The 25,529-nt window shown below is 42.6% G+C and overlaps 1 protein-coding gene across 1 annotated transcript in view; it reads right to left on the bottom strand.

Annotated features, from left to right (window-relative positions):
• ngfrb (nerve growth factor receptor b) overlaps nucleotides 1–25,529 on the bottom strand; it is a gene marked incomplete at both ends in the record, with an annotated part of 120,677 nt that overhangs the window by 19,865 nt on the left and 75,283 nt on the right. The window lies entirely within an intron of this gene.

Below are 25,529 nucleotides of genomic sequence, written 5' to 3'. Positions count from 1 at the left end.
AAGTGGTTTGAGGGTTTAGTTACACTTCAAGACTAAGGTTCCCAGTTGGATCCACAAGTGTTAATTTAATACACAAGTCTAAATGGTTAAGAAAACAAAGGACTGTGTAAAAAGACAGTTCTTTTTAAGTGTGAATTAAGATTAAGATTAAGAACCCTTTAAGTCCCGCAAGGGGAAATTCAATTCTGCAGTGAGTTAGTGAACACACACAGCACACAGTGAGGTGTAGAACATGTAACCCAGCGCAGTGAGCTGCCATGCCAGTGAGCGGCGCTCGGGGAGCAGTGAGGGGGTTAGGTGCCTTGCTCAACAGCACTTCAGCTGCGGACTGGTCGGGGATTGAACCGGCTACCTTCCGGTCTCGAGCTCGAAGCCCTAACCATTAAGCCACAGCTGCCCCTAATCAGCACAACGCTGCACGCACCCACACACACCCACACACACCCACCCACAAACTTGGTCATATCCCCCTTCCACCCCTGGGAGCCATTAAAAAGGAAAAATCAAAATGTGTCCAACCCGTCCTTCCCACTTATCTCTAACCATCAATATTAAGTAGACCTTTTCACTCCAGGTGCAGATGTGGGAACTCATCTGTCATTTACTCATAGTTACTCACATCATCAACAGGAAATCATCTTGTTGGCTCACATAGCCAATAAGAGCCTCAGGAGAGCAACTGAGGGCAAAGTTTCCATTTTTCACTAATGAGTCAAAGAAATGTTTCTCTATTAGAGCTTATTTAGACGGATGCACACAACTGCTACAGGCCATTTCTCATGGTGGAGGCTTTAAGTGGCAATAGCAATACATGCTGTAATTTGTAATCCCAAACATCCATCATTCTTAATCCCTAAAGCCTAATCCCCTAATATTAATGGGTACTTGATTGTGTGCCAATTTTGAGGTGCTTTTCTTACAATATTAGCTTCTTGTCTTTAGCCAGCTTAAGTGCTGGGGGGTATGATGAAAAATATATATCACAGTATTTTTAAAAATTCTAACGGTTTCACGATATATGACTGAATTTTTTTTCATGCATAATCAGGTGTTCGCAGCATTTTCTACTCGTTGAGAACAGAATAACTGCAGTAGATTGACCTAGGATGGTCTATTTTACTGTCATGAATACTGTAGAATAACTCCAAACTAGTACAGGTTCGCATGGCCCCAGAAAATGATGCTGTTTCATGATTCTAATGAAGTGAGGAATCGGAATGCAAAGACAATTGCAGTCAAAATACAGAACTTTTACTGTGCAAATCAACATCTTTTATGAAAATTCCCAGTGTCACCTGCTGATGTGGAAGGTGCCGATCGAACTTCATGCATTCTTGATATTCCAAGACATGTTTAGTAGGGCTCTAAAAAATTGCATAAAAATGATATTCGAATATATTTGCATAGTATTTGCATCGCGCATCTGGTGCATCTGGGGGCTTTCAATCAGACAGACTGTCAGGCGCTGACAGCATGATGTCATTAAAAGGACAAACTAATACAACGAGACATAACTACCTGTATATGTAGTTTATTTAAGTTTAAACATATTTTGCAACATATAACCTACACAAAAATAAGTAAATGAACTATTGACCAAGACTGCAGACCTCACTCGCTCGCATTCGCTCTCTCTCCCGCCCCTTGCCAACAAGGCTTCACGCTCTCTGCGCATACCGGTTCAGGTGAACCACAGACAAATGCTGAGTGCTGATCAAAAGTTTTGTGCAAGCAATTAAAGGTCCTGACTCTTGTCCCAAATATGACAGACACCTTTGTTGTGATTCAACAGGTAATTGGTGGGAAAATATTAACACAAAAGATTAATTATTTTTAATAATTAATTTTGCACTCCTCTTAGCGTAAGGAGAATGACAGAGAAACTGTCACTTTACAACCTTCAAGTGTCTCTTGACTATCAGTTATAACTAATTAATAATAAGTATATTAATATTAATTAATAAATAACAAAGAAGGTGTGAGATCGTACACTGGCTTCTTTCAATTACCCTTTGTCACAAACAAGCAAGCACAAAAGACAGAAACAGTACTTTTAAAATAAAGGTTTAACATTTATTAAAGCATTAAAATTAATCAATAACAGCAACATCAATCCCTTAATCTTAAATAACTGTTGGTAAAAACGTTTAAATATAAAAGAAAGAAAGTAAAATAAAATAAAAAGGGGGTATGGATCTGAGTGCAGGAATGTGTGTGTGTGTGTGTAAAAAGGGGGCGTGTCACTTTGGCAGCAGGTAACAGGAAGTGAACAAAACAAAGCCAAAGTAAAACAGGAAGCAACAAACAAAGCCAAAAGGTAAAAGAAGGAGGGGTCGCTGACGTGACGGTTGTCACGGCGACGCGCCTCCCACTTCCGGGTTACCAAAAGGTACGTCACGTGAAAATGGCGTCACTCGCTGTTACCGTGAGGCGACGCGAGATGGCGCTCGTGCTCTGATGATTCACTCCGCTCTTCCGTCTTTCACCAGCGGAAGCGCTGAGTAAAAGAGGAGAGTTGAAGGAGGAAATGAAGTCAGCAGTGACGTGGAAAATTTAAAGGGAATGGCGGCAAGGAGTGAAATAGACAAAGGAACGAGTCTGATCAGAAAACTTCTGTAATCACACAGTGTATTCGGCTTGTCCGACTTAAACTGTGGTTTTTACAGATCACGGAAGTTTCCTCTCAATGAGTGATCGCGGGCTGTGTTGAGGACAGGATCGCGATACACGGGGACAAATCACAGTACAAAAGGGGAGACTCGTGAGGAGAAATAGAAACCGAATTCGACCACACAGATTAGTGAGAGTTTATCTCGTGAGCCTGTCTTCTTACCGGTCAAATTAAGCTTCTATTACGATCGCCGCTGGTGCTGCGCGCGGAGCGAAAGGCACGAAGAATAATATACAAACGATCAGCTGGGAGGACGGCGCCGCGGTGTTTCCGCTAAACGGTCCGCTAGCTTAGTTCACAGGTATTATTCTACACAAGTTACAGCCGTGTGTCGACGATGAAAGAAAATAAAAAGTACATAAACAATAAGAACACAATGAAACTACGGGGTGCACTCCCGTGTTTATAATAAGCCTTAAATAAGCTATTTTGCCCAGACACAATTGCTTACTATGAGTTGCCTTCCGACGAGTAAGGAGGAGTCCTGGTGCTTCACGTGGTTCAATCCGTGGTTCAATCTGTTCTTCGGTCAGTATACAGGTATCAGAGAACGGGAGCGGTCGTCTCGTTGCGCAGCTCTGGGGCTGTGTAATACGTGGTTCACCGACTCACACAGGGACAGCTGGTCGACAGTGATTTAGGAGCACGGTCTCCTCTTCTGCAGGGATAACGGGAATAACTCGCAGGGGTTATTCACGGAGTCCTTGGATCAAAAATAAAAGAAAACAAAAAGTGGGGTAGGAATGGACAAAGAAAGAATCTTCACAGCTTGGCCAGCAAGAATGTAGTTCTTCTTGGTGTTTTCTTCTTCTTAAACACATACATCCGCTCTCGCTAGGAAAATATGGTGAAGAGATCGAACTCTGGGGGTTCATTCAGTTTTGATACCTTTGCCTCGGGGGCGGGGCATCCTGTGGTGTCCACCAATGGGTGAACGGCTGCCTGCCGTGGACGTCATCTGCCGCCCTGGCTAGTGGGGAGGGGGTCCCTCACAGACTGGACCCCTGGTGGGGTGGTCTGTTCCTTTGTTCTCAACCATGAGGCCTTTTATGACCCCAAACTTTTCACCAGGCTTTATGACTTCCAGTAGGCCTCAACAGATGACAATGGCTGGCCCAACACCGTATTCGGTGTGAACCGGTATACCCCACAGCACTAGCCAGCTTAATATTCCTTGACTGCATGTCTGTGAAACCTCCTGAAGATCTTAAAATAAAAACTACGTGGATCCTGTAGCCTTAGCATCCACCTTTTAAAGGGGTCATATTAAACCCTATTTCTCCAAGTAAACCTAGTTTCCTGGTGTCAGAATGAACATGTCTGAAACATGCTTTGGTCAAAATACCATAAGGAATACGCACCACAGCAGTTTAATCACCCTGCCAAAACGCTCTGTTAAGTAGTATCTCTTTAGGTCCACCTTAAGAAAAAGTAAAACGAAACTTAAGAGACAGGAAATGACATCAGACACAGAGGCTACTGGGAGCTAACAACCGTTAGCATTTGGAAAAGTGATAATTTGCAGGCTCTACATTGCCATCATATATAACATATATCCACTGGACAGATAAGTCCTCTGAGGCTGGAAGTTTGTGTAGGACTCTGTGCTGCACTGTGGAGCCAAGAATAGAACTTTTCACGGACTACGCAGACTTCCAGTTTTGAGATACTGTTGCCCTCGCCAGCACTCTCGCATGTTTTACGGACAAAGCGGAGCTCCGTTGGACAACAATTCCAGGAATTGAATGCATTGTGACGTCCCAATGAGTGCTTAAGTGAACATTGCATGTGTTCTCCTGTACTTAGACTGAGGAGGACCACAACAACAGGAGCGAGACATCTTTTTTCACACTTTGCTGACTGATAGAGCCTCCAGAGTCCCAAATATAAGAATTTAAATGATTACAAAGTTGTTTTAGCATAATATGTCCTATTTAAATAAATTTTAGGCTAATAGACTTTGTTGTACAGAAGCCACCAACTTGCACCCCCATGTTTCTACAGCTGTTGAGTACCCCACCAGGTCAAGGGCTGGGGTACCCCTGAGAAAGGTAGTTAACCCCCATTGCTCATTGTTATTTGGACATTCTAAATTGGGGGAGGGTTTGCTTCAGGAAGCCAAATTTAGACTAATGTAATTTATTTGTGGAAAATAAGTGAACAAAACAAAACACACAGAGAGGCTGCTTATGATGCTTCATATTACATTCTTTCCCATGCGCTTGGCTACACCCTAGTAGACAATTACACACAAGCACCACCATCATCACCATTACCTCCATTGCTTGTCTGTTGCCCCTGACTGTCTTGACCCCATGAACCCACAATAACTTGAAATTAGACACCATTCATTAACAGAGCGCCTCTTTGTTCAGCACAAATGCCCCCTCCCCATCTTTACGTCCTTCAATCCTGTCTCGATCCATTTCACCAGAACCAGAAGAACACAAATATCTCTCCAACATTTGTTGCTCCATCTTTTATTTGTTTTCTTTCACCAGCTACATTATATCCATCATTAGGTCTGGGTAATACCTTCTGCATCCTGTGTTCATGGTGACCTACTTTGCATTTTGACATACGCATATATACAGTCAAGTCCATAAATATTCAGACATCTACACAATTCTCTTCTTTTTGGCTCTGGCTCTATGCACCACTACAATGGATTTGAAATAAAACAAACAAGATGAACTGCACACTTTCACCTTCAATTTGAGGGTATTTACATCCATATCAAGTGAATGGTGTAGGAATGTCAACACTTCATAGGTGCCTCCCACTGTTTAGGGTACTAAAAGTAATGGGACAAACTAAACAATCATAAATCAAACTTTCATTGGTTAATATTTGGTTGCAAATCCTTTGCAGTCAATTACAGCCTGAAGTCTGGAAGGCATAGACATCACCAGACGCTGGGTTTCATCCCTAGTGATGCTCTGCCAGGCCTCTCCTGCAACAGTCTTCAGTTCCTGCTTGTCCTTGGGGCATTTTCCCTTCAGTTTGATCTTCAGCAAGTGAAATGCATGATTAATTAGATTCAGGTCAGGTGATTGACTTGGCCATTGCATAACATTCCTGATTTGCCATGTTTTGGATCATGGGCAGTTGCTTTCCTTCTCCACACTCTTCTCTTCCTATCACTGTGGTACAAGTTGATCATGGTCTCATCTCTCCATAGGATGTACTTCCAGAAATGTAACGGCCTTTTTAGGTGTTGTTTGGCAAATTCTAATCTTCTCTTTTGGTGAACCCTCTGTATTCACTCTGGTGAAGTCTTCTCTTGATTGTTGACTTTGAAACACATACACCTACCTCCTAGAGAGTCTTTTTGATCTGGCTAACTGTTGTGAAGGTGTTCATCTTCACCAGGGAAATAAATATTCTGTTGTCCACCACAGTGTTTTTCCATGGTCTTCCAGGTCTTTTGGTGTTACTGAGCTCACTGGTGCATTCTTTCTTTTTAAGAATGGTCCAAACAGTTGATTTGGCCACACCTAATGTTGTTGCTATTTCTCTGATGGGTTTGTTTTGATTTTTCAGGCTAATGATGTAATGATGGCTTGGTTCACTGACAGTGACAGCTCCTTGGATCTCATATTGAAAGTTAAAAGCAACAGATTCCTAATGCAAATGTCACTCCTGGAATCAACTCCAAAACTTTAACATGCTTAAAGCTATACTAACCTTTCTTGCATTTTTACACTCTTCCTTTGTAATCTTAAATTGCTCCTAATAAGCGTATGGTACTACTGACATAGCAGTGTTGCCAATGTAGCGACTTTGTCATGTTTTCACTCTCACGTGAAAACATGTATCATTCTGCAGTAACTGTGCTCAACAAGCAGCGTGTGTTGCCGGGATCCCCTCCCAAAGCACAGTAGCCTCTGCAGTCCCAGCCTACAGTCAGAGCAGTGATGAGAACCTCACCACTCCGTGTCCAGGCTGCTAATGAATCGTGCATGGCCGCTGCCATTCTGCCCTGGAGGGTGGGACTTTGAGGGAGGCGGATTTGTTCATGTTCAAAGTGCTGTGAGACATGCAAGAAAGGTAAGTATGGCTTTTATTGAAGATGACATAACAAGGGAATAGCCCGCACCTGTCCATGAAATAGCTTTTCAGTCAATTGTCCCATTACTTTTGGTCCCCTAAAAACTGGGAGGCACATATAGAAAGTTGTAATTCCTACACCGTTCACCAGATTTGGATGTAAATACCCTCAAATTAAAGCTGAAAGTGTGCAGTTAAAGCACATCTTGGTTGTTTCATTCACATAGAGCCAACAATAAGAGAATTGTGTCGATGTCCCAATATTCATGGACCTGACTGTAGATAGCCATGGCTCCATTCTAGTGCTGGCCGGTATGACCAGTACTATGATATCACAATATTTCAATTGCAGGGAAGTTCACCAGCTATAATACCTATGTTTCCAACTGAACTGCCTCAGTTTGAAACAATTTATGAATAAATTTGTGATGCTTAGGCCTGGCAGTGGGCCCTGGCAATATATTGGCGGAAACCCTGTATCATCATAACTCTTGGTTTCTCATTCAGAAGCGCAAGTGGTTAAAACATATGTAAATAAGTTATTTAACTAGTGAAAATATGTTCCTTATGAAGCATAATTGAGAATGTATTTTAGTTGTGTGGGAACAACATTTTAAGGGGACATGTTTGCCTTCTGAACTCATTAAGTGGTTATACCTGGAATTATCGAGTCAAGACTTGTTGATGATCATCATTGCTATGGTTCTCTCATGATTGGGTGATCGGCCAGTTATAGAATATTTCAGATGCAGCAAGTCTGTGTTTATTAAAAGTTAGACATGGTTTTATGACATTTTTGTCACTGTGTGTGACGCTGCCGGTACCGGGGGCAACAGCGAAGAAGAGGTTAACTTGCGTACTTGCCAGCGTCACATAAGTAAATACATAGAAACCAGTCTGCTTTTGTGAGTGTGACTGAGTGTATACAGTGGGACTGTGTGTGTATGTAATAACGGTTTGAAGTGTGTATGTGTGGGCTACTCAGCTTAACTCCACATTCCAATTGTTTCTTGAAAACAGCCGTTGCTGCCGTTTGATCTCCACACACTTGGATTTCAACCAAAGGTGAGGTAAGGGCTTCCAAAACAGGTGAGTTTTTATTTTGTTTGCACAGCTGAGCCTGCTGGGGAGAACTGCCCAAAAGAACACCCTGAAATGCCCTCACCAGTGATGGACAATTTCATTAATGTTGACACAAAAATACACACATTTGAAGGGATGAATGAAGATCTGCTTCAGATATTTTCTGATAACTTTTCATAGACCATCGCTTTCCTCCCTGAGGTATTTGGCTTGGTTCCTATACCTTACTTGAACCGTCTCGTTTTTCTGCCCACGTGTTCCGAACACATCCCTGAATGTGTATGCATGTTGGTGAATTTGAACAGGATACGCGTGTGTACGTCGTCCGTGTCTCTCACTCTGTGTGTGTGTGTGTGTGTGTGTGTGTGTGTGTGTGTGTGTGTGTGTGTGTGTGTGTGTGTGTGTGTGTGTGTTCTGCGGCAGAATGTGATCAGCACTCACAGAGGTCAACCAGAGAAACCTGAGAGTGCAGAGGAGTAACTCCATCGCTTCTATCGACCAGGCCACATTCTCAGCATCTGTTCCCTCTCTGCTCTCTGGTGCTTCCTCCATCTCCTTTTTATCTACAGCTCTATATTCCTTCTTCCTGTGTACCACCCTTATTGTGATTTATTTCCTTACATACCTTTCAGCTTTGGATTTTGCTTGTCATTGTGGTCACTTCTTGTTTAAACACACCTCACTTTCCTATAAAGCACCCTTTAGAAATGGCTTAGAAGTAGATATATGGTTATTGATTTGTTCGGAATCAGTCACTGGACAATTTTCATTAATTAGTAAAGAGTTTTAGAGACATAATTTGGAAGAAAGCTAGAGCTTTTAATCAGACCAAACTCATGCAAAGAAATAACCTAGCAGCACATACACCAGTTTCATGAAATTCGCATTTCAATCCACAGTGTAGAAATTCAGCTTTAGACAGCAATACTAGATAAGGAGATAAATATTGCTGAGAAAGAGGATTAGTTAGGCAGAGACCCAGGTTATAAATCCTCACAAGTACAAAGCCTTGACTCCCTAGAAGGCAAAACAATTCTGGCACTGAATGGATGGCACGAGGGGAAACACAAGTGTTGTGGTCACCCTTGGACTAGAGCGGCTCCATCATGCTAAATCACCTCAGAAAAATTCTGTCTGGAATTTCGAGGGCAAATTCCGGGGGCAGGGCTGTCAACTTCAGCCAACTGGGCCATCGCCACAAGAGGTTGATTCTTGTTTAGCAGCAAAGAAAGTGACATACTCAACATTAACGCTTCCTTCTTTGCTCGACAATGCTCACACTGTGTGGAGCAGGGAGAGAAAGGGTTTAAAAGAGAAGGTCACTGTGGCCCTACAGCCCAAGTCAGTAGAGATGTAACACAGTATATGTGTGGCGATCAAGCTATAGCCACACAATGAGTGACTGTGCAGTACAAAGACAGTGAATTGTTAAGTCAGGATTCTTCATAGCTATTGATGTGGTGATGTGGTAAAGCTACGGATGAAGGAAATTGGGAATGTTGATGGCATTTTGCCCTTTATCATTTCCCCCATTTGTCTCCTGTTCTTCATCTGTCTGTCGGATACTTGCAATCAACCATTTGTTTTAATTCCTGATTGGGTCTTATGAGCCATGGATCAACTATTATCGGTAACTGAAAAGTTGAGTTAACACTTACTTTCAGTTTCACGTACACCTTGTTTTGAACACTTTTCACCCAAAAAAGTGACCTTTGTTGTTACTCATTAGCAGAACTTGCTGAAACACAGAAAAAAAAATAATGGCAAGCACATGCCCAAGTGAATGGTCACCATAATGTACATTTACAAACAGATTTTGGTGTGTGCTATTTAGAACTGCAACTAATCGATTAATTGGTCCATTAAAAAATGATGATCAGTGTAAACCTATAATGATGATGTTCCTGAATGTCTTGTTCTTGTAAAATTTTAATTATTCACATTAACAAGCTGAAAATCAGAAATCTTATTTTAATCATGAAAAAAGCTTCAAAACAATTAATAGTTCACGATTAATTTAGTAATCGATTAATAATAGAGTAATCTAATAATTGTTTCAGCTCTAGTGATAATCTTCTCTTTAAAAGTGTGTCAATCATTTAACAGCCTGTATTATATTGTAGTTCATCTTTCTCTGTGCAGAAGCTGGTCTTGGATGCAACTTTATCACATTTCAAGTTAACATTGGCAGCCTTTATCTGCTCTTTACTGGATTTGGGAAAGTTGATACTCCACTAGTCTGTCCTTACAGCAGAACTAGCTTTCGGTACAATTAAAGAGAAAGACACACAGCTCCTTTGTGTCATGTCTCACATGGAAGGGACAGACAATCTGTATTATCAGTAAGGATGAAGGATATGATGCCATCAAGAACACATCTGTTGTACTTGTACCTGGCAAAAAGGCATAGCAACAGTAACCATATAGAGAAGATGGGAGTCCATTTAACCCACACCAACAAATCCAGGCAAACCAAGGCCCTCCACCTCATTCATTCTCATATCCTTTTCTTTCTCTGTCTCTTTCCATACCTCCACATTTTACCTGTCTGGGTTGACTTGACGTGCCAATAAACAAATGCACTAGGCCCAATCAACCCAACTCCCCTTTCCCGTCCTCCTCCCCTAGTTTCCTTACTATCCCATTTGACCTTCATCCCTCTGTGTGCTCATATCTGTGATGTTCAAAAAGTCATTTATGTCTGTGCACACACATCAGTGTGTGTGTGCTCTGTGACTCAAATTCTTTGTGGCCAAAGGTAGAAGGAGATAAGTTCTACATTTCTACAGTTACATGCAATTCTGCTTTTTGTGTCACGATCTACATTCGCACCACAGACCTTTTTGTTATTATTTTGGTTCGTTGCCTCTCTGTGTTTCTCCTCTCTCTCTGTCCACCCTGCAGGGGGCGTGGCTGACCTAGTTCCCGGATGACACCAGAATGACTTCCACCTGCGCAGCTCCAGTCCCGCTGCTCCTGATCAGCGATCACGTGGGCTTATAAGGCGGAGCTTCGCGTCTTCTGGTGTCAGATCCATGTTTTCGTTCGCTTGGTAACTTCTCGTTCTTTGCTGCTAGAAATCCTGACTTCGTTTGTACTCACCTCACGTCCTTGTTCAGGTCACCACGTCTCCTGCCGAGAGAGGATCACGGAGTCTCCGGCGGATTCCATTCCACCCCGGAATCGCTTCCTCCTGTTCCTCTCCACTTCCGTCGTCATCTCCACGCCAGCATCGCCTCATCGCTCTTCGCCGATCTTCGTGTGCTTCCCGACTCCACTCTTCGTCACCATGAGTGAGTCCGTTCCCTGGAGGAACAGTTACGAGCTGTGTAGCCACGAAGAGTCGTTGAAGACGCCGACGTTGCGGTTGCTGGACATTCAATCTGTTTCTGTCTCTGTCCCCGTTGTCACGTTAGCTAACACAGCGCGTGTTTGTTATTTGTTCTTATATATCTATATATATCAGTACGTATATCTATATTATTATATTTATATTGTTATCGTTATATATACATATATATACTTATTACTTATACCGCTGGTCGGCTATTGTTGTCATTGTATATTTATTATTATTATTAATAAATATTGTCTTATCGATACCTGGTTGTCCTGCTCTGCATTCGGGTCCACGCCTAAGTCCTCGGCTTTTCCCTTTAAAGGGAAAAGCGTAACAGTTGGATCTGACCAACCATGGACCCGGCAGACAGAGACCAGGTTATGCAGGCGCTCGCCGCACACGGCGAAGCTATCCGTCGGCACGAGGGGTTGCTCACCGACGTAGCCTCCGCTCTCCGGGAGCTGGCTGCTAGCGTTAGGCCACTGGCACCCTCCTCGACACTCGCCGCCGCTCCCGTTCCAGCTCCTGTCGCCTCGCCCGTAGCTGCTACCCCGCACACTGGTCGCGAACCGTTTGTTCCAACTCCCGAACGTTTTTCAGGGGAATTAAACAAGTGCGCTAGTTTCTTGTTTCAGTGTTCGTTAGTGTTCGACTTGCAGCCCACTACTTACCCGACTAGCCATGCTAAAATAGCCTTCGTCGTCAACTTATTGACGGGTCGAGCTGCTCAGTGGGCTTCTGCGTTCCTCCAGTCGGGGCAGCATAGGGGGGTTACTTTCGGGACATTCGCGACAGAGCTAACCCGGGTGTTTGACCATAATTTCCAGAACTGTGATATTGCTAATCAGCTACTGTCCCTTACCCAAGGAAGATTGTCAGCCGCGGATTTTGCAATCAGTTTCCGCATCCTGGCAGTAGAGTGGTTGGGGGGATTCCGTATTACGGGCCATATTTCGACGGGGACTAAATGACAAATTACGAGACGAGTTAGCTACACGAGATGTCGTACCCAACCTCGAGTCACTAATGGAATTAGCCATTCGATTAGACGTTAGACTCAGAGAGCGAAACCGTGACAAACGACTGAGGCTAACAACCCGAGGGTCTTCTCTAGCCCCGTCACCTGTAGTCCCCCCTCTTCCTTCTGTTTCGGATGATCTTCCTAGCCCTTCGGAACCCATGCAGCTGGGTCGCACTCGTCTTTCGACGACGGAGAGACATCGTCGAAGGCAGATGGGAGCCTGCCTATACTGTGGACAAATGGGTCACCTCATCGCCGCCTGCACACTTCGCCCAAAAGCCTAGGCTCACCAGCTCATGCAGGAGTGCTGGTGAGCCGGACCATCTCCAGTCCTGCACCCACCCGTGTGTCATTAAAGGCCCAACTTCGCTGGGGCCAGGAGAACATTGCCACTACTTGTTTGGTGGACTCCGGAGCTGATGAAAGCTTCATAGACACTCAGTTCGCTGTACAGGCCGGCATCCCGACGACACCATTAGACCTACCTAAGACTATTTCCGACCTAAATGGCAACCTACTGGCCGAGGTGACTCACCGCACCATTCCCCTTACTCTGACTTTGTCCGGGAACCACGTCGAAGAGGTTCAACTCTTCCTTATCCCCGCATCCTCGCCGTCGGTGGTCCTGGGACTTCCCTGGCTATCCCTCCACAACCCATCGTTCGACTGGTCCTCTGGTCGTCTCTCCGGTTGGAGCGTCTCCTGTCACTCCCGATGTCTTCGTTCCGCTCAACCATCCCCGACCAGACCACCCAGTGAACCACCAGCACCCCCAGACCTCTCCAACGTTCCCGAGGTTTATCACGACCTCGCTGAGGTTTTCTCGAAGGATCGAGCCCTCTCCCTACCTCCGCACCGACCCTATGACTGCTGCATCGACCTCCTGCCTGGCGCTAACCTCCCATCAAGGAGGCTTTACAACCTCTCCCGCACCGAGCGCCAGAGCATGGAGGATTCAATCAACCAGTCGCTTGCAGCAGGTCTCATCCGACCGTCATCTTCTACAGTGGGGACCGGTTTCTTCTTCGTGGAGAAAAAAGACGAGTCCCTCCGTCCATGTATCGACTACAGAGGGTTAAACGACATCACCGTTAAGAACTGGTACGCCCTCCCTCTCCTAGATGCCGCCTTCAACCCCCTCAGCAAGGCCAAGGTGTTCTCCAAGCTGGACCTACGCAACGCCTATCACCTGGTTCGAATCAGGGAGGGGGACGAATGGAAGACGGCCTTCAACACACCTAGTGGACATTTCGAGTACCTGGTGATGCCATTTGGCCTCACCAACGCTCCTGTGGTGTTCCAGCATCTCGTTAATGACATTCTGCGCGACATGCTGGACAGGGTCCTCTTCGTTTATCTGGACGATATCCTGATTTTCTCTGAAACGAAGGAGGAACACGTCCAGCATGTCCGCCTCGTTCTCCAGCGGCTGCTGGAGAACAAATTATTTGTCAAGGCCAAGAAGTGCAGCTTCCACTCACAGTCGGTCCCCTTTTTGGGGTTCATCGTTGACTAAGGTAGTCTCGCTCCCGATCCCTCAAAGATCTCGGCAGTAAAGGACTGGCCCACACCCACCTCTAGAAAACAGTTACAACGTTTCCTAGGATTTGCACATTTTTATGGACGTTTCATTCGTAACTACAGCCGCATTGTTGAACCTTTGACTAAACTCACCTCTCTCAAGCAGACGTTCCTGTGGTCCAACGACGCTGAATCAGCCTTCTTACACCTGAAGGAGATGTTCACCTCCGCTCCTATCTTGTCGCACCCGGATCCTGATCTCCAGTTCATGGTCGAAGTCGACGCATCCGACACCGGGGTAGGGGCGGTCCTCTCCCAGCGGTCCTCTCCCTGAAACAGCGCTTCTGGTGGCCCACCATGTCTCAGGATGTAACCACCTTCGTCTCGGCGTGTCCCACCTGCTCGAGAGGCAAGTTGTCTAATCGTCCCCCGTCTGGATTGCTACACCCTCTTCCCATTCCCCATCGCCCCTGGTCACACATCGCTGTCGACTTCGTCACCGGGCTTCCCACATGCAACAATCACACCACTGTCCTCACTGTCATCGATCGGTTCTCTAAGACTGTTCATTACATCCCCCTCCCAGCCCTCCCCTCTGCTTTGGAAACAGCAGAGGTTTTGGTCCAGCACGTCTTCCGTATTCATGGTTTTCCTACGGACATTGTGTCGGACCGGGGTCCCCAATTCGCCTCCCAGGTGTGGAAGGCGTTCTGTTCAGCGCTGGGAGCATCTGCCAGTCTATCCGCAGGTTATCACCCTCAGTCTAATGGACAAACGGAGAGGGCTAACCAAAATATGGAAATAGCCCTACGCTGTGTGATCACCTCACGTCCTTGTTCAGGTCACCACGTCTCCTGCCGAGAGAGGATCACGCAGTCTCCCGCGGATTCCATTCCACCCCGGAATCGCTTCCTCCTGTTCCTCTCCACTTCCGTCGTCATCTCCACGCCAGCATCGCTCTTCGCCGATCTTCGTGTGCTTCCCGACTCCACTCTTCATCACCACGAGTGAGTCCGTTCCCTGGAGGAACAGTTACGAACTGTGTAGCCACGAAGAGTCGTTGAAGACGCCGACGTTGCGGTTGTTTGTTGTTTGTTCTTATATATCTATATATATCAGTACGTATATCTATATTATTATATTTATATTGTTATCGTTATATATACATATATATACTTATTACTTATACCGCTGGTCGGCTATTGTTTTCATTGTATATTTATTATTATTATTAATAAATATTGTCTTATCGATACCTGGTTGTCCTGCTCTGCATTCGGGTCCACGCCTAAGTCCTCGGCTTTTCCCTTTAAAGGGAAAAGCGTAACATTTTGCGTAATTAAGCAGAGAGTTTAAGGTTAATAACATTTGTTTTTTTTCCATTCCCGGAAAATTTTAAACTTCAAGTACGAGCAGAGAAAAAGGGGACATCAGACAACTGCTATGAAGAAATTTGATTTCAAACTGCAACTACTGGTCAACAAAATCAACCATGGTATGTTGATTTGTCATATAATTAGAGCTCACATACATTTATTTATAACCACAGACAACTATAGTGCTGGGGTAGTATCATTCTATTGTCTGCCATGACTGCATTTAGTGATGAAGAAGAATATGTTGATTAGATATGAATAGGTACTTTTCCACTATACAGTTCAAGCACGACTTGGCTCTGCTCAACGCTCTTTTCATTAGAGATAGTACCTGTTACCTGGTGCTATTTTTTTGGTACATGCATACTAAAAAGTCTGCCAGCCACTGATTGGCAGAAAGTGTTGTCAGTGGAAGAGTCATGAGTGCAACGTCCAACACAGGAATTCAATATTATTTTTGTACTTGCCGTTTTTTAATCGTGGTGTGTACTTCAGTGTGAGGAATCGGAGGTGTGGCGTGAGAGCGTGAGAAGTCAATTAAATGCGCGTGTCTCACGGCCAATGCTTGAGCGTTGGCAACTATGAAACAATGAGTACAACATTTGCGACGCAAACTATTTGTGCTTACAGTAGCATAGATGTAAATGAACTGTAAAGATGTTAACGTTAGCTCAGCTGGCATATGTCAACAGGGATCAATGTGGTGGTAAAAAATAAATACAAAAATACAACAAAATAGTCACTTTATACTCAAATGTCCATTTATCCCTGCTGGCTTTGTTTGTCATTTTCAATTCACATTTGGAATCCTGAAATGTGTTTCCTCTATGCATATGTGGCACAAAGCTGTGGTGCTCTGTTCCACATTTATGCCCATTTCCTTCATGTCTTCATCCTCACCAAGAGGCAGGTTTTTCCCCTTGACAGAAGCCAGTGCCCACCGCCACCAATCTGCTCCTCGTTTTCCCTAAGGAGTCTGTGCTCCGGTCATGCAGGAAGTACTGAACGATTCTGTGAACAAATTAAATAACTGATTCTAATGATTCAGTACACCAAAAACAATTGCTTTGCCTGTCACTAGTTTGTGTGTCGTATATAGAACTCGAAAAGCACTTTGAGATCGCAGATCTCTGCCAAGGCAGCTCAGTGCCAACAAAATACACACTGCTGGCACGCCTTGGTCAGACAGCGAGTGTTGTAACCAGTGATAGCATCTACGGATCACGACCACAATTTAATCACTGTTTCTGGTCCCATTGGTCCTGGACATTTCCTGAACATTTCATCCAAATTTGTGTGTGACTTTTCGAGATATGTTACTCACCAACAGACAAATAAACAAACTCCGGCAAAAACATAACCTCCTTGGCGGAGGTAACAATGTCACTAACGGTGTGCTCCACTTAGTAGTCTGAACTGAATTTCCAGCTTGGAAATGTAAAACTACCTCACTGTGGGATATCAAGCTGGCTACCACTATACAGTCACTGCTACCTTTACTGTTAATAGCACTTCACAGTAAGTCAGTCGTACACCTAGTACTGTTTAGCTTTCAACTATAGACATATTGCTACACTGTTACACCATGCGCAAAATACCACGTAGAGCGTTGTTATCGACTGGTATTGCTAACAATGGCAAACAATGGCAAGCCAAAGATACTGTAAGTTTGCGTTTCCGACATCTTAACTGGAACACCATGAACTTGGGGTGACGTCACTCCCAGTTTCAAGTTCTAATGTCAGAGTTAATGGAGAGTTAATAAGAGAGAGGAATGAGGCAAAAAAAAAAAAAAACTTATCTATGGTCACACTTCACCAAAAATAAACCATTATTTTTATAAATAAAATGTTCTCCTTTTACCTCTCTAGCCTTTGGCTCCAGCCAATAGTACGATCTGATGTACTCACAAGCTAAGCTAACACAGCACTAGTGCTGCATTAGCTCAGTGCTAACAATAAAAATACTTACAAATAAAGAATGTGTGTGGTCCACAGGTGGTGGACTAAGAACGTGAATTTAAGTGAGAACTATCCTTTCACCTCACTCTGGTGCGTATGCGCATGAATAATATCACTGTATGTCTCACTAGAACTTGCTGCCCCTGCTTCCACAGAATGAGAGACCCGTAGCTCCAGGCTGAAGGTAAACTAAAATAATATGAAAATCAACCCTGGGTTAAATCTCAAGAAACAACAGGATTATAGAGTCGAATAGTAGAACTATAGCCGGGAGAAATGTCTGAGTCCATTGTTGCATATATGTATCGTATGTTCACATAAAATGATAGGATTTGATGCAGCTCCAAGTTTTGCTTTGATGTGGAGGAAACAGAAGTTGTCCTGCATTAACCCATTAAGGCCTGAAGTGCCTGGAAAAAAATGTCTCTAAAACCTGAGCTTCAATGGCTACTAAATGACTGATTTCTCAGCCTCTGTAGCAGATAGGAACACAATTCAAAAAGTATTTGAGAGCTTACACCTGTGGCTTTCCTCTGAAATTTTGTTTATTTAGATACAAAAATGTCAAATTAAAGTGAATAACTATTTTCAATTAAAAAAACAGTAAGAAAATAAAGTAATATCAACTTGTGTCAGTGCCTTGGTTTAGTCCTGATAGAGTGTGAAGAACAAGAACAGCATGTAATGACTGTAACAGTCTGCTTCACATGTGACGGTGATAGTGCTTACAGCGCTGTGGCATCTGCAGGTAAATCCACTGTCACCTCTGGTGCGCGGTTGTAAACACTCCGTCGATTACAGTGGTATTTAGCGTCGTTATCGCCAAAGCCCAGCAGGAGGAAAAAAAAAACCTGTTACAGCGCACACGTTGAAAAGCGGCCCCGGAACGTCAGTGTGATTATGTAAACAAAAAAAACATGTGTCGACTGTACAGTGTAGAACCCAAAGATTCCGGTACCATTTTTATCACTCTACGACCAAGATTCACGGATCCAGGCCCAAAATAAGAGCAAAACAACAGCTGACTTTCAAAGATACAAGCAGAAATGTTGTCTTACCTTTGCTGTTTATTAAAAAAAGTTATTTCCACCAAAACAAAACCACTTCTAAAAAAGAACTACACTTTCCAGCATGTTTTGGGAGCAAATCCCGGTCTGTATGATCATTACAGAGCCACATTAGATCAATTAGATTAGAGAAGGGCTAATGTCCGTACAAATTCATCATATGCATTTATGTCCTTTTGACTCGCTAATGAAGTGATTCACACGCATTTGGAGATCGGGGTCTGATTCTACCGGTTTGGAGGTTTAGATTTAAGTTCTTTTTAGACCTGTAGTAAAGGACTAGACATATAAATAAAATTAAATGGGTTTTTAATAATTTGGTACCTAAGAAATCTCAAATGGCACAGATAGTGCCAAACTGTGCCGAAAGAGAGAATGCCTCGACATCTCTTTACTAAAATCTGTGTAATTTCACTCTGCTTCATTTCAGCAGCATCAGACTTTGCACAGCTCATGTCCACATGTTGTTACATGACCTCTATGTGTTTTTAAGCTCCTACTGCATATTTTAAATGTGATACTTGCTTTAAAATGCAATATTTTTCAGGCGAGAGAAAAAAATCCTTCAGTTATGCTGTGTTCCATGTACATTTACTCTGACACAGTGGCATCTAAAGTGAATCTCACAAGTGTTAGCTTTATTTTGATACCAAGATGATCCACATAGAGCTTGTGAACTGCAGAGATTTACTCATGATTTGGGCATGTAATTTTTGAGCAGGGACTGGGTCAGAAAAAGGGTCTGAAAAAGGGTCAGGGAAGAATAACAATTGGCATAGGAAGTAGAATAGAACCTTTTATCCTTTTGTACGTCACTTGGTCTGGAATTAGGATTTTTTTCTCGATGAAGTGGTGTGCAGACACTTTTACATCTTTTTTTGTTTGTCAATCCTGCCCAGCACACATTGTGTATTTATATTTGGATATGTGTACCTTTGATTTTTCACGGTCCACATCAGCTTAGATTGTATCCACCTAGGTACTAAATCGACACAAGGGAAATTCGTCAAAGTGATGGTCTGATCCCTCCATCGCCAGTTAAACTATGTCTCCACTGTCTCATGTTACAACTTGTCTTTTCACGAGCAGTGGTTTTCTGTGTGCTCTCCTCTCCGTCCACCCTCCTGAGTGTGTTTAGCCTTCAGGCCTGAGTCGCCTGACTCCACAACACTAATGGATATGGACGTCTGGCAGCACTACTGATTTGTAAGTGCTGATAACACTTGTTCTTCACTAAAAAGATTGCTTTCGGAATAAAGAGCACATAATTGAGTTGAGGCATGGAACAGTATATGATGATGAAGCCCATACACAATGACTGTGAGCCATCATAGCTCGAAAACACAGCAAATTCACATTAATAATGAAGCAGACTGTGTTATTTATCTAAAAGATGTTTTCCGACTGGAGTTCTGGTTCCTTTTATCTTGATCCTGGATGAATCAACTCTCCATAAACCACACTTCTCACTCAGACCACATCAAACTGCATTTAAGCATCAACCTGAAGGGAAGATTCCTCTCCACAACATCAATACAGACTTTTCTAGCCTGTGGTGTTTCCGAGTTCTTCCAAAGCTGTCAGTCAGTGGGCACTTTTTAATATAGCTAACATAACATAATTATAATTCTGTTTTCTACTGTAGATCCTTATTACATTGTGCAGCGTTGCATCACCATGTTTGATATAAACCATTGCCACTTGCCAGGAATTCCAGTCACATCTGAGGGATTTGATTACAAAAACAACCCAACCCACATTCAACTTTTTACTGACAAGCATTTGTTGCTCTATTCTCTACTAGACTAGAAAAGAGAAGACATTGTGGTTTAACATGTATAGCCAGCTGTGGCTAATGCTAGCTTAGAATTAGGGACAAACTGAAAACACTATGAATGACACAAATCAAATGACATAGGTGTTTTTCAAAATGGGTCTATTTTCAGCTTATCCGCTAAAATAATTCACGGTAATCTGGCTAAAAAAAACCTCAAATTGATCATATAATTCTTAAAAATGTATTGCATATGTTTTAAATGTCTCTAATTCTATTCAAAATAATCCTCCCCCTCCATCCACTATATGACGGGTATCTTTGCAGGTTTTTCTTGTGCGCATGCTCTTATGTTTTTCAAAAATATCTTTAATTTACAATTAAAGTATGCAAACATTTGTGATTTACTGCATTCCTGGTGTATAGAGTCTCAGGATTTGTGGTGTTGCCACATTAAGTGTGTTCCAGGATGTAAGACAGCCAACAATGTGACAGAGCCTGTTGTTTTCCATCTGAAAACTATCAGACCCGACTGAGGGAGGAATGTCATCGGGTGTCAAAGATCTAAACTAAACTCAGCTATACAGAGAAACACAGAGATTCGTGTGGAGCCGATACACTTAAGCATTGAGGGAAATCATCTGACATTGGGTTGTGACATGTTAATTTTCAACATTTACACACTGCAAGTTTAAATAATTTAAATCCTCTGGCTTCAGTTCAAATCTAAAACTAAAGTGAGAATGAACAAAGGCATCCCATGACCATATCACAGATATATTCACATATGTTTTATCTGTTCCTTGTTCGTCCTGTAGCCCCATGGACTGAACTGAAATCTTAAGTGAAGGCCAAACTGGATCATGGGATAGGCACAAAAGAGCCGCTCTGTCTTCGACACTGTGATAACAACATCCTTCAAACCGCTGCCACAACAGACTGCATAGTCAACACACTCCTTTTATTGTGATCTCACAAAAGCATCACTATGACCTGCAAGGCATCAGGTCATTCGAATGAGCAGTGATTCCAGTCATAAGGAATTTGTGTTTTGTGTGATACCCACAGGGTGCAATGACATAAATGAAATTCAGAGATGTGACCTCCCTCTAAACCCTTCCCACAGAGAGAGTTCTCTTTGTGTCTTTGGATGGGATGAGTCGGTGAAGACAGTGAGACAACCTTTGGTGTGGCATTTAGGTCGATGAGCTAACAATGGTTTCTCAAAATGTTTCTCAATATGCATACTTGTCCGGACTTCTCCGTACTTGCCTACTTGCGGTTCTCATACCCGCTGTTCTTGCTCTGTCCGTTTTACCAAGTATGCTTCGGGTGGTGACTTGAGCATACTTGTAAACCCATGTATCCCAGAATGCATTTTGCAGATCACAGCAGCAGATAAAACTTATATAAACCTGAAATAAATATTTTTCAGTGTCCTGAAACGCAAATTTAAAATCATTTGAGGCGAGAAATTAGTCATTTAGAATCCAAACATGAGGTTTGTGTATTAAGATAAGACGTATTTATAGTTTGGCAGCAACGTTGTCAGAGGCGAATAGCTCTGCCTCTGTGGATGCTCAGTGCACACAGTGCCCGGCACAGAGCAGCTTTACCTCGGCTGGTCTTGATGAAATGATCTGCTTCGAGATATGTGTTCAATACATTTGTTGTTGGTTTTGTTTTTAATGCAAATGTGTTTACCTGACAGTTTGAAAGTTTGTATGAAATATTGTATTTATTTTAACTTTCAATTTTAGATTGTTATTAAAGTCACACTGTCATTGTAAAAATTAGAAATGTGTATAAGTTTAGGCACCAAAAAGAAAAAATGTTGTGCATCCTCCTTTTTCCACCTTGCATAACACCCCTTGTTTTGCCCAAATAACTCTGGGCAATGATATATTTAGCTGAAACTTCTTATTCAAACAACCAATGATTTATAAAGGAAAATCATGAACATTTACAGGCGTGCCCTGCCCAAACTTTGTAACACTGTATATGTCTAAGTCTAATATATATATATATTTATAAATTAGTCTACACTGCTGTGATATATCTATTTTCCACATGGTACTGTGTATTTTAATAAAATTAATATTTAATAATACTTAATAAATTAAGGTAAATATTTAAAATGTGAAAATAAAATTATATGCATTTGGTTGATCCATTTCTGATCTTGCATTTCTGAGGAGGTATTTTTCACACAACAGCAGAACAATTTTAAGAATGCCATATGTGCATACATAATGTAAAACATCCTTAGCTAAAAACCTACTGTATCTCATAAGGGTGTGTTCACCAAAAATTTAATAATATGATAATATTTTGACATCACTAGTTAACTCTGAGTGGTATCCTTCTCTGAGATTTCTGTAGGACTACAACTAATGGTTATTTTCTTTATTGACTCTTATTTTCATTACTGATTGACTGCCAATCATTTTCTTGATTAATCAATTATAGGAGTGCAACAATTATTCAATTAATAAATTATTACAGGGACCATCTGTAACAATGTGGCCAAAAACGGTTACTACACTCAAACACTGTGGCAAGCCGTAACCGCCTCCCACTCCCCCCCCTCCCCTCCAGAGTCGAGGTTGCCAAAGCCGTGTGTCCTCCTTCAGCGACAAGTGAGGAGTGACTATGGCGAGCGTTTTATGATAAATGAGTGGCTCTAAGACACACAATGCTGTTCTCTCAGTAAAGATCAAGATGTATTATAATTTATGGTAACGTTAGCGGTTGACTAGGGAATAACGTTATGCATGATATTTGACAGAACTGTCCTTAATTTTTGCCTTCCCTTTTATAACGTTATATAGTTTATGGCGATATACATGCAAAGACCTCAAGAGGACTCGAATTTGGCTAAGTCTAAGTCTAAACTGTTCCCTCAGTTTTGGAAATTAGTTGTGGCAGTGAAGGCAGCGGCTGCTGGAGGAGAGGCTCAGCCGGTGATCAGAATCAGGTAATCAGTCGGTTCTGATCGCTTGCAGTAGGCTTTTTGACATTGCATTTTTGACATTCATACCGAGGTCTTTTAGGTTTTGTTTTCTCTGCCATTGTAGCTCAGACGTACCTGGCAACCAGTGCTTGCTCTGCAGCTGAGACTCTACTGACTGCAATGATTGGTGGTGGACCACCGTAGGTGGCGCCTCATGCCAAAACATAATTTCAAAACATAACTTTGCGGTGCGCAAAATATTTTTTTTAATGCAAATATTTTTGTTGTACTAGTTTTGTTGGTGAGTTCAGTATGTTATATGAACATTATTCCTGGTCCTCTGTGACATATTAGGAGGATTGTATGGCCAGTTGCTTTAGATTTATTACATAATCCACGTTTAATTAGTCAATAAATTAATTGTGAACTATTTTGATAATCGATTCAACAGTTTGAAAGTTTTTTTTAATGATTAAAACAAGCTTGATGAATTTTCTGCTTCTTGAATGTGAATATTCTGTGGACGCTCGGTGCACACTGTGGCCGGCACAGAGCAGCATTATCTCGGCCTGCCTTGAGGACCAATCGCAGCCCTTGCCGTCTCCGTTGTCGCTTGACGGAGTGACGGACACTTAAAAAATATTTTGTGCAGTCGGAGACGACGCAGAGGCTCTCCGACAGGCTATCCATCGACGCAGAGGGCTCTGCTTAACCTATGTAGAGCACTTTACGCAGAGTATAAATTGGGCTTAACATCGGTGGGTCATAAACAAAGTGTAATTTCTTGTTGTAACTTTGATGCTTCATTGTGTTTGTAAGGTACTTTGATGTGACTGTATATATGTTGGAGCTATCTGGAGGAAAGGCAGAGAATAGGACAGAGTCCCTCCTCCATGCATGCAGTAAAGACGTGATTTACTCAACACCGATGACTCTAGAAATTTCTTTCACAATAGGAAGGGGCTGGCTTATTCTATTATCATTTCTTGTCCTTACACTTGTGTAGTCTTATTTCCATCATCTGTTTTGAGCTACGCTCATGTCTCTGCTCCAGAGTGGACCTAATTACACAGCATTGTGTATTTTAATACATTTTGACTATGTTATTCACATATGATTCAATCACGATCACTAGCTTAAAATGCTAACGAGTCCACTCACATAGCAGAAGTGAGATCTGTGTCTGTCTCTGTTTTTGTTAAGAAGTACAGCCACAGTTTAGTGTTTCTACGGTTTTTCCTTGTCCATCTTCATTCAATGGTGAACACACACACTGCAGCAGCTGCTGCGTCAGCGCTGTGCATATTAAGTAGCCATGCTATTTCTCCGTGACCGTCAGCTGATTGGCCGAAAAAACAACAAAAAGCTCTGGAATGTGATATCACCACATCACCTAACTAGGAATCGATTGATATCGATCAAACAACCCTATTTCAAATACAAAGTTTATAGTTTTAATAATGTATAATGTAGTGGCTTCTTTGAAACTTCACAGCACAATAAAAAAACTAAACAAAAAAAACGAACATTTTGATTATTATTATTTTTTCGTGTTTTACTCGTTTTGCGTTGGGCCGATTTGTGCACCCTTAAGCCGTGGTGGGCCACATACGCATTATGCAATCACTTACTTGAACCAAGACATGGTGAAATTACGCACAGTTGAAAATAACAAATTTAAGCAGCTGATACGTATGTAAACATAACTACTGTATTGATGTTTTGGTCTTTTGTGCCACCAACCACACTTCACTGGGTGGGATGTTTCCATCGAATGGACTCTCCCTGCCTTGGCACAGTTATGTTACCTTTCCAATAGGATAGTACCTGGTATCAGGTACTTTTTTTAGTAGGTTTCAAATGAGATGAGGCAATACTATGCATGACTGATTGGTCAGAGCGCCATCACAGGAAGAGGTGAGCAAGACATCCAACACAAGAATCAAGCCAAACAAAGCCGAACTGTAGATCAGTTAAAAAGATTTAACAATCCTAAAAATGTGGGTTAATCTCCAACAATTGCCAGGGAAATGTCTAAAATATCTGGTTCTCGTCAGGTGTATTTAACGACAACACTGCGGAGGGGGGGAAATCATCCCCCATCCACCCATCCCCCCTACGTTAACACCAGGTGCCAGTGCAGCTTGGCTGTTTTGGAAACTTTCAGTAGGTTGCAACCCATGATGTATGTGTGGTACACCTGAATGTGAGTATACTTAGTCATCTTTTGTTTCACACCGTCCAGGTCTGTTGTTTACATGAGTTTAATATTACATATTATTTTATTAGTGCCGGCAATAACCAGCTCAATGTCAATTTAATTTTGTCAATATTTTATTAATTATTGCGGGAGATAAACCGCTGGGGAACCAAGGAAAAGGAGGCGGAACCAAAGTATGGGTGCCCGTTCACCCCGGACCTCAAAGGTGAGGGACACCGCCCTCTGCCCTCAGATCAATATTCAGAGGAAAAGATGGTGGTTCGCTCTCTTGTTTACTGACGCCAAAACTCTGTTTTCCCAGGTCAGTACTCCGTAAAAGTTTAAAAGTGGGTTCTCCTATACTGTGAAACTGTGTGTTATATCTGTGAACGGTCCGAAGTCGGATTCTTGAGGTGAAAAAAACGGGTTTTAGAGCCACGTTTCTAATCGCGAGTTAGAGAGAAAAAAAGGGAAAACGGCGCGAGCGACCGTTTTGGTGTGTGTGTGTGGCG

This window comes from Microchirus variegatus, assembly GCF_963457635.1.
Source record: "Microchirus variegatus genome assembly, chromosome: 2".
Taxonomy (NCBI): domain Eukaryota; kingdom Metazoa; phylum Chordata; class Actinopteri; order Pleuronectiformes; family Soleidae; genus Microchirus; species Microchirus variegatus.
Note: the sequence above shows the minus strand (reverse complement) of the source record. Positions and strands in the feature narration are given on the sequence as shown.